Genomic DNA, 11,235 nt, shown 5'->3' with positions numbered 1-11,235 from the left:
TGCCTTGCTTTGGAGGGCAAGGTGGGCAAGTGACATAGGTAGCAGGTGGCTAAGTCATGTCTGCACAGCAATCACAGGATTTGAAATGTTTGCTCAGTATGTAAATACAGCCCAGGGACCAAGAAAAAGGAGTCTGCACCCTGGCAGCTTAGTAGACTACTCATCCTGGCCAGAGAGATGGAATGGTCTTTGGTGTCAGAAAAGGAGCACTTCTGGCACATGGGTAGCTTTGCTTCTGCACAGATAACTGTTTTAAAAGTAGGTCTTGCTCCTTAGATATAAAAGATGATAGAAAGGCCCACACAGTGCAGCCCAGAGCATGCAGACAGAGCACTGCTCCACATGCACTACAAGGCACTCAAGGGGAGCATCACCCAGTGCACCACCATCTCCAGAGCACGTCCCTCCACAAGACTGGCTTGGACTTATACTGGCCCTTCAGCTGGGTACCACATGTGAACTGCTGCCTCCAAAGCACACAGAGATGGGCTTATTATCTGGACTGGCTCAGCTGCAAGCCCAAGGAGCACAAATGGAGCTCGAAGTCCTGTCAGGGCTGTGAGCTCCATAGCTCAGAGCCATGTCCCCTAGTGAGACTTGGTGATGCCAGTCATAGCCCTGTTCTGGTCACTATGCAACAAGGATCCATGGATGGGCTTCTCCCCCTCAGGATCCTCTCTGAGGACAAAGCAATGAGCAGAACAACGAGCCTCCCACATGGAGATCTCCATCTTGGAGCCTGTCATCACCGCAAAGTCAATGTCCAAGCAGGGGCTGGCCTAGAGCCCAGCCCCTGGCAAAACCTGGAGTTGAAAAGTAGATCACAGGTTGCCTGGAGTTGGATAGAAGAGGGACTGCTAATGGGCATGGAGTTTCTCTCTGGTGGGTCAATTGTGTTTTAAAACTAGATTGCAGAGATAGCTGCACAGCTGTGTGAATTTACTAGAAAGCATTGGATCATATACTTTAAACGGGTGGGTTGGAGGGTAGGTGAGTAATATCTCAAGAAGGCTGTTTAGTCAAGGCTTAGCCCCATAGTTTCTTCACCTTGCAGGCTCCATTTGCACTCCCTTGGGTCACCTGCTCCTGTGTGTGTGTCAGATGTCATCAGAAACCCAGCTGCTCAACTTGGGACCCCAATGTACAACTTTGGTGACACGCTGTCCACTCCCAAGGAAAGCCAAATCAGACTGCGGGGTGCCCCCCATCAATCCTGCACACCTCCCTCCCTCACCCAGAAGGAAACCCCTGGTGGACCTTCCAGCCAGCAGTCTCAGCCTCTCGGCCCTTACCCCACGCAGCCACCCTATGAACCCTGTGACTGGGCACAGCCCCTCCGTCCCCCACCTGCCCCCACCCCATCCCTCTCATAGCCCATTGTCTGCAGGGAGTCAGTCATCTGCAGTTCTCAGAAAAGGGCCCTGATGCTGTGCCACTGCTCCCCCTGCTCCCCAGGTCACTGCCCCAGCCCACCTTGTTTAAGCTGTGAGTACCTCTCCCTGATGAAACTGTGCAAGTCTTGCCTCACTCTCAGGCCTCCCTGTGCCCTCCTGGGGACCCACAGCCTCCAGCTGCTCCCCTGGGGACCCCTCCCTCCGGCAAGAGCACTGGCTCCAAGAGGACAGAGGTATGGGGTCTGTCCCTGGCAGGAGGGGCAGAGGGAAAAGTTGGAGTCTGCACTCCAGATTGTGGGTTGTTTCCTCCTGAAGTACGGAGAACCCAGCAAAATCAATTTCCTCCTGAAACCACTCCCCCAGTGTAATCTAACAGAGCCATCCTAATCTCCCTATAAACTAATTTGACTTGACTGATAATTCTGAAGCTCCATCGTACTCCCACCTGGATTTCATTTCAGACCTCTCGGACATTAAGCAGCGATGATGTCTTCCCTTCTCACACCCGCGTTGTTTCTGCCCCTGCTGCAGAGAAGGAAGGCTAAGGTGCCGATATCCCACACACAAGAGGACAGGAGGGAGCGCAATCTCATAATTGCTCCCGGGGCCTGCACATCCTGCTCTTCTTAGTCATGTTTAAAAGTTCACCGTGTTTAGTCTCTCTCAATTCTGCAGGTAACAGCTTGAAATCTCAGCTTAGTCCCAGTGGATAATTATCAGACTTAAAGTTTTCCTTCTGGATAAAATTTGCATTTAGCAAAAGCCTGCAATGACTCAGCTCAAACACATAACTAATAACCATTTTTGGAATGGTGACAGGACCATGGGGAGGTGTCGTGCACAGAAGACTCCTTCTCCTCACGGGATTTGAGGTAAGATTTCCCAAGGAAGTGTCATTTTCTAGGCTCATGTGAATGAAGTTTTTCGGTGTCAGAACATCTGCAGTGACATCGTTTATCCCATTAGTGGAACTGGATGTAGGTCTTGGAGGTTACTGGGGCATTGGAAGGACCCCTCCTTCACTGAGGGGTTCATAGCTAGTCCATGGTTCTGTCAGAGTCTGGTCACCATGGGGCCCCTGCCCATTTAGTGGCAATAGGATCCTTCCACAATCTGCAGCAAGAGACCCACCCTGAGGAGCTCCTCAAAACATGTGAAGAATGTTATCTCCATGGCCTAGTGATTTTCTACACAAATGTCCCAGTGGAAAAGTAGGGTGATTGTAGTTAAAACAGAGGCTTCACATGGCAGGTGCAAGGCGCTACGCGTACTAAGATTTGGTTTTGGTTAAGGCATTTGAGTTGGTACTTTATTATCCCTACCCTACAGATGAGGAAACTGAAATGCCTTTCCCTAAGTCCCCAGGCTGGTTAGCTGCCAGAAGGTCCTGGGAGCAGAGGCAGGGAGTGTCGGGGGACACCCAGAGGGTCCCCGCTGTGGATGGAGATGGTGGGAACCAGTTTGAGGGTGTAGATGTATATGTCAGCTGTGAGAGAATTCCCATAAAAATAGCACGCAAGAAGAATCTGGCCTGGGGACTGTGTGGGGCTATACATAAATGGAGCCAGCTGTGCAAAGCCCCTGCCTGGGGCATGCTGGTGCTTCTGCCCCCAGCAGGGTGGAGTTCAGAGACAGGCTGGAATCTGCACCACACCCCGGGACCTGCAGGGTACAGTACAGTGTGGTAAGGCTTCTCTCAGCCTTAATGTTTAAACACACATTTTCCTTTCGAGCAAAGTTGTATCTGTGTTGGTTCCCTCTTTCCTTGTGAAGTCAGCAGGGCATTTTTCTTCGAACCAGCACAGGACTCTGACACGGCTCCTGTGAGCCACAGTGGGTGAGATCCAAGGTCAGCTCCCATCCTGCATGACGCAGCGAGTGGGTGGGCCACGGGGGTCTTAAGATCTGTGTATCTGGACCTGGTGCCATCAAGGGTATGGCAGCTCCTGTGATTGACTGTCCCCCACCCACCCCATCCTTACCCTCCCACCCCCACAGTGTGGACTACGGTGTCACTCACACGGCATAAATCCCCAGCTTCTCCAGCGGCTTTAAAATCCTGAGAGTACACAGGTAATTAGAAATTTGTGATGCAAATGTGAATCTTTTACAACATCTCTAAAAATAGTTTAAAGACTTCACCTGGGATGGGGGATTTACAAAGTGACTTTGACCACAGGGAGAATGTGAAATGTGAAAGGTAGTTCCCTCCTTCACGCTGGAAACCTTCCTACTGATGTGAAAATTAGAGGGGGTGATTCAGGCCCCTGCAGTTTTTTCTTTTCTTTCTTTTTCTTTTTTTCTTTCTTTTTATTTTTATTTATTTATCTATTTATTTTTATTGTTTATTTTTTATTTATTTTTTTGAGACAGAGTCTCACTCAGTTACCCTGGGTAGAGTGCTGTGGAGTCATAGCTCACAGCAACCTCAAACTCTTGGGCTCAAGTAATTTTCTTGTCTCAGCCTCTGGAGTAGCTGGGACTATAGGCATGTGCCACTATGCCTGGCTAATTTTCCTATTTCTAGTAGAGAGGAGGGTCTCATTCTTGCTCAGGCTGGTCTCAAACTCCTGAGCTCAGCCGTCCAATGTGCTGGGATTACAGGCATGAGCCAGCTCACCGGGCCCAGGCCCCAGTTTTCATATCTCGAGCTAGCACAGGGTGCAGGGCACAGTTTGTTGGCTCAGGAAGCACAGCTGCTGGTGCTGTCTTGCCCAGAAGAGTGGAACAGAGAATGGGGCACTGCTGGCATCAGGTTCTCTGAGTCATGGCCTACAGATGAAAGCCATGCCACTCCAAGGTCCCTGACTCACAGCTGGGAAAACATTCTCTCTCCCTTGTCCTCTTAGGCACGCAGGGCTGTTCCCAGGATTCATGGATTCTGGGAACTCCATGGGATGTTACAATATAATTTTGTACTTTGTTTCAGGGATGACCAATAATTCCTTTTAAGTCCTGCTTAAGAAGGCCACTGACATGTTCCTGGAAATGTGAAGTCTCTAGCTTGTGAAGTTAATGTATAAGAAACCACCAGATTAACCCATTGCTACATACCCACCAACTAAGATGTCCCTTCATGGCTAAAGAACTCAGTCTGCGTATGACCCTGGCCCAGAGCTGTCCCCTGGGAAGCCCAGCCCCAGAGTGGCCTTGGCGATGGCTGCCGAATCAGGTCAGGAGCCTGAGGGTCTGAAACCAGAGGTCATGGAAGAGGATGTCCCACCAAGGAGGGCTGGGTGTCCCTTGCACACAATCTTCTGGGAGTTGGGGAGGGAAGAGAGAGGCCAGGTCGGGCAGGAGTCTCTCTGCCCTGACACAAGCCTGCCCCCGACACGCCTCTGCCCCCTACACCACATGCTTTTTCTCACCAGAGTTTCCCTCCAAAATGCAGAAATGTGGTACAAAATGATTGCACAGCATCAGTTTCCTTAGGAAACATGATTCAGATTCTCTTGCTTAATTAAATAATCAATCCATTAAGTATTTGTGAACCATCTGCTCTGTAGGCACTGAGCACTCTGCTCTTGAGAAATGTGGGGTGAAGGCTACAAAGAGAAGACATTCCAAAAGCATCTCTGGCTCATTGGAGAGGCACAAACTGGGAATGGGAACCCTGTTGCCATCCCTGGCCTCCTAAAGGGAAGAAACTTGGCAAAGTGAAGAGCTGGTGTTCCCAGGGCAGATGGTCCCTTTTGCTCCAGACTTGCACTGGGGCTTGAGGCCTGACCACAGGAGGGAGACTCAGGGAGGACAGAGGAACATGTGTCCAGCCCACCCTGGCCTCCAGGTTCACCCAGCAGTGCAGAGCAGGCTCAGCAAATGTATGAGCACCTGAACTCAAACCAAGTGTGCCAAAAAAAAGGAATTCCAGGAGTCAGAAGCATGCGTATGCTCTTTGTTAGCTCAATCCGATAAATACTGACTTGGCCCCTACAAGGAGCTAGAAGAATTAAATAAGACACATTTCTTTCCCTCAAGGAGTTTACATAAGAATCAGACATAGCATATTTAATCTCATATTAAAATCTATGCTATTATTTTATGTATACAAGCAATATGATTTCTTACTTATTTCTATTGATAAATGTAATTGGTAATTTTTTTTAAATTTTATTTAACAAGTAATTGATAATTTTAAGTCCTTATTTTTCCAGGATGATAGGACACCAGTGACAGTAAACTTCTTGTTCTCCTTTGCATAGCACCAAGAAATTGGACATGAAGCCACCTGTCCCTTGTCTGTCTCCTCAGATACCTTCCAAGACAACCATTGCATTGTTCTGCCAGGTCCTCTGCTTTGGCCTATCTGGGTCATCTCTACTTGTCCCTCATCCCACTCAGGTGGTTCCTCAAGGGTGAGTGGACTGCCTCATCCCTTCCCTACCTCTTCTGGACACTAGGCTGTCACTGCTTCTCCTACTCTACATGAGGTGTGGGGAGTACCAAATTAGTTTAAGGTTCTGTCTATGGACATTTTGTAACTGAAACCGTTGTCATCTTTCCATCAGTTGCAACATTGCCATATAGTGGCAATTCCCACATCCATTCAAAATTTTAGCACACAGTGAAACTTTGCAGAGGGAAAAACTTCTGCCAGCTTTTCAATTGCTACACCATGACGTAGTGCTCTCAAAATGGAGGCAAAATGACTTCCAACTTAGAATTCTATACCCAGCACCCAGCTAACCTCTCAGTGAAGAATGCATGTAAAAGTCATGTGACTTCAGAGGTGGAAGACCTCAGGAATATTTCTCCCCCTGCATTTTTCCTCAGGAAGCCCTTAGGAGGTAGGCAATCAAATGCAGTCATAATCCAGGGAGGTAGCGGACATGAGATTGGAGCTCATGGTGTCAAGATGAGAGAAGGAAGAAGGCAGCTTATGGGACAGAGTGGGGGAAGCCTCAGGTGGGAGCTGAGCCACAGGTCTTGAGATCAGATAGCCCAGACCACGTAGGGCAGGGTGGCTGAGCTATCACCAAAGTAATAGTAATGATGATAATAATACCAATAAATTATGTAAAACTGATCAAATGCATGATGGACTTTAACATCTTCAAAGGAAATTTTCATTTTTCTTTAATATTTTAAGACTGAATTAATTGTAGCTGTTTAGAAAGTTAAGTAACAAAATGAGATAATTACTGATTCAAAGAGGGAAAATTGGAGTGAAAAGAAAAGTGGTCATGTTATATGACTCAACTATGAACAAAAATAAAGACAGTCCAGATAATGCAAGCAAGGAATATTAATTCCACCAACACAGAAACAGAATGAGGCTGAAGAACAGGAAAGAAAGCACACAGAAAAGGTAGGGATGAGAGGAGTTGAGAGAAAGGCGATGCTTCATCAGGGATTCCATCTGCGAAGGAAAGCTACTCTGAGGCCTGCAAGTGTCTGTCAGGTTGACTGAAATGACAGACATCAGAGAAGCAGTCACAAGTAAATAGGATTCAGGACGGGTGGGACAAGTCACCACTGTTTTCTCATTAAAAGCCTGGAAGTGCTGTGACTTCTCACACTCTGTCTATTCTCATCTTTGTTTAAAAAGAAAAACCACATGGTGCCAGAGAAGAGGCAAGCCTTGGAGGGAGTATCATGTTGGGAACCTCTGCCAGATTCCAGAGCTCTCCTACACTGGGATTGGCAGAGGCATTTCTGTACCTCCTCCCTGCCAAAGCAGGTTCTGCGGACAAACACCCCCTGGACAGTCAGGCCAGGAGGTCAGGTCCTCTGATCAACCCTATGGAGTTGCCTCAAATCTCACTGTTGAAGACACTATGCCTTTGAAGCATGATCCCTCCCAAAACACAGGGGTGACCTCCTGCAAACTGGCCACAGACAAATGCTGAAGGCATTGATTTTGGTCAACTAAAAAACATGAGCCCTAGACACACGCTCACATACCGCCCATGTGCACACACAACTCCTCACACTTGCCCTGAGCACTAGTAGACACACATTTCCGCTGATGTCCATGTTGCATAACTATGGATACAGGCTTAGTTCCCGGCTCCTGACCATTTCAGGGAGGAGCAGCCAAGCCACCCTACTGATGGACCCGAACCCTTTGCAGCCAGGGCCTCCCCCTGCCCCTGGGGATGATTGGGTGCAGGGTATATATACTTATTCTGACATGGCTCTGAGAGTTTTTTCTCCCTAGGCCACTCCAGCAGGCCTAGTCTGACATTGGACTCTATGCACCAGATTCCACATATCTTGTGTTTTTTGCAGTACCCCAAGCTCATCCATGAAATAACTTCCAACAACCTGGATCCAGCTCAGCCTTAACCCATTCACCTGGTGTAACGTGCAGGGAGAGCCTGTCAGAGTGCCCCCATAGTGGTACAGTGGAAGAACCACTTTTCAGTTCTGTTTCTTCCTCTGCCTTCTGGGTAGGGACTGCAGCCTCCAATGCCCCATAGATGTGTGGAAGAAAAACATACTGGCCTGTGTTAAGATACTCTCAAATGCAAAATTAAATCTGGGGGAACATAGTGAATGAATTCACATTCGGAGAGCATTTATGGTAAACTGCAAGTTTCAGATCAGAACATATTTGCGCTGCAAACCCACAGTCATAAGCATTTGAGAATGTCAACTCAGTGATGTCCCCTGGAAATGGCTGGAAATGGCTCATGGTCATAAAGTCTTTAAACAGGTTAACACAAAGCTAGGAGAACAATAAATGCAACCCTAAATTTTATTTTTGGAAAGTGCCACAGCTGAATTGATGTTTAAGAGAATATAAAAAAGAAAGAATCCAAATCTTGGGAACTGATAGAGCTAAGCTACTTACCATTTTTTACTGTTCAATTTCCGCTGATAGAAACAGGAAGGAAGCCATAAAGGGTCTGTCCATTGAAAAGAGACCAAAGTAAGAATGCAAATAAATACTGGAACCCAGCGGTTATGGTGACTGACAACCTCAAAGATTTTTCACATCCTCTCTGGGGGAAAAAAAAATGTATGCTCATTTTTGATGGTAATTGATGGCATTTTACCTAATATGTAGATCCTAATGAGAAAATAAAAATTTCCACAGAGAAAATATTTTTCTGCTGGATGCCAATTTTGGGGTCTCAGAAGTTTAAAAAGGCAGAAGTGTTTTTATTCCAGTCAAACTTGATTGATAGTCTTAGCTCGTTCTCATTAGATTCTCAGCAGCAATGGCATGTTCTCTGCTTCAATTTTCCCTGAATCTGGGCCTTCCATGAAAGCCAGGTTCTGTGGTGCACACGGCCATGAGGCTTCCTGTATGCAGACACAAAGGTGCCTTGAGGTTTTTGGGCTTGTCTTCTGTGTCCTTTGTGAATCAGGAGTCAAAAGCCCAAGGGACATCAGCAGAAACCCCCATGGAAAGGAAGGGTTCCTTGCTCTTCTCCACCAACCGGTCGGCCACAGGGACAATGCACAGGACAAGTCTGTCACATCAGCCCAAGAGCACATAGCTCCAATCACTACCGCTGTTCCTGTTTGGCTCCTAACTTCAAAGCTGCCTGCTTTCCTGAGCATGCATTCCGAGTTTTATTTTCCAGGGAGGCCTACAAGCCATGCAGCTCCTCGGGAGCACTAAAGGTCAAGCTTTCATCCCAGGCCTAAAGGAATACACTTGGGTCCTTTTCTTTTTTGTTTTCCTTTGGGGAAGTCATAAAAACAGCTTTGATAATTAGTAAACAGCCAACATTTCCCCCAAAACTCATAAAACATAAAGGCAGCTTTGCTTTCAAGTCCTATAGAAGCCTGCATTCCAGGGGGCCCACACTCTTCCTCCAGTGCAAGTGAATTGTTCACACTGGCTTACTAGGCCTGGTAAGGACCTGTTGTCTGGTCCACCCTGCTAGGAGTAGGACCAGAGTCAAATTTCTGTCCTGGCTACAGTATGTAAATTCACTGAAGGTAGAAGAAGGCAGGTTTGAATAGTGACAGATTAGAGACCAACCTCAAACCCCAGAGGCTGTGACAGGGGTGTGAACATTTTGTTAGATGTAAGAGCTCTATATATTTTTGTACATTTCATTATCTTCCTGGTAAGCCCGATAAAGTCACTAGAAGTATGTAGAAGAGTTTTTAGTCTGTATTAAATTACTTTAAAATTCTCAACCCAGCCTCTTCATTAACTCAAGGAAATGAAAAATATTGGCAGCCAAGTCTGTGTTGCCTGACGCCACATCACAAAGACTGGCAAAGGGATCTCCTGTGCGTCCACGCAGCCTTGCAGCTCTGCCAGAATAGACAAGATGCAAATCCACCATGGCCCCTTCAGAGTCTCGCTCCCATTTTAGCAGAACATAATATGGGGGGCGAGGGGAAGATTGCTTCCCTCCAGTCTCCTCTGGGGGGAAAGTTGAGCTTAGTGGCCCAGAGACATAGTCGATCTCAAGACGTGAGCAATTTCTGGTAGTATATAATTACAGATATTATAATTCTATTATAATATAATATAATTCTATTATATTTATAGAAAACAAATACACCGATAAAGAAAAAAAAGTGCTCAATAGTTTGCAAAAAAAGGCAACATCTTTATTTCATGGACTACATAATTGGACTACTTTATGCAGAGAAAAAGAAAAGCTATATAATTAAATAAATTAATTAAATACAATGTTCCTCCTCAGACAGGTTCACTGCAATCACAGAAACCAGTTGGCTTGTTAGAGAACATACTGAAACCTCAGGGCCCACCTCAGGTCTACTGATGATGACACATGGCCTTCACCGCCAGGCATTGCCACTGGCCAGGCATTGCCACAGGGCTTGCCCACTGGCCACCCTGGCACAGGATCCTGGGGTGCCATCCTAGCTGCTGACATCATCTCCCTCTGTCCTCTGTCACTCAGTCCCAATTCAAAATGCAGGCTGTGTTTTGTGGGTTCTTATACTATAGCTCCCAGGGAGGCTGGACGATGAGTATCTGCCTTTTTCAGCTTCTAAGTGGCTCTGCCTCCCATGAAAATGGATAGACTTATAAACAGAATTTTTCTGAGCATTGGAAAAAGAAGCAAATAATAATAATGATAATAATAGTAGGTCTAAACAGTCATTAGCATTGGCTTATAAATGAAGTGAGTCCTACGTTACAAAGGGCAGACCTAACCCACCAAACTTATGCCGAAGGCACCTATGCTCGTAATTCATTTTGCAAAGTCAATCCTCTCCTTACGCTGTTCCCATGAGCACCACTGTTTCTCCACTGACTCTGGCCATCTGCTGCTTTTGTCGCCCCAGGTGCTGGGGTTTGGCCATCCTCTCTCCTCCCCCCTGTGCACCTGACTCTGTTTTTTTAGGGAAAGATTTTCATGGACTAACAACAAGTACTTTAAAGCCCCCTTCAATTTAAAAATGTGCACCTGCAAATTTTAGGCAAGATGAAATCCAGGTCTCAAATTGCCAACTCTTTATGCCCTTTTCCTTCAAATTCTCTTTTTAAAGATTGTTTTTTCCTTCTTCTTCTTTTTTTTTAACCTCATCTGTAAAAATAGCCAGGCATTGTGGTGGGTACCAGTAGTCCCAGCTACTTGGGAGGCTGAGGCTTGAGCCCAAGAGTTGGAGGTTTCTGTGATACCACGGCACTCTACCCAGGGCAACAAAGTAAGTCTGCCTCAAAAAAAAAAAAAAAATTCTATTTTTAGTAGAGATGAGGCATTGCTTTGCTAAGGGTGGTCTCAAAAATTCCACCCACCTCCTCAGTCTCCCACAGTGCTAGGATTAGGGGTGTGAGCCAACACACCTGGTCTACACGTGCTTTTTAATAAACATTTTCTTGGACTTCAGTGATCTTTTAGTCTTGTATTATGTAGTCTCAGACCACAGATCATTAACTTTTAACTTTTTTTTTTTT

Source organism: Otolemur garnettii, unplaced genomic scaffold (assembly GCF_000181295.1).
Source record: "Otolemur garnettii isolate 467f Iridium unplaced genomic scaffold, OtoGar3 scaffold00193, whole genome shotgun sequence".
Lineage (NCBI taxonomy): Eukaryota > Metazoa > Chordata > Mammalia > Primates > Galagidae > Otolemur > Otolemur garnettii.
Note: the sequence above shows the minus strand (reverse complement) of the source record.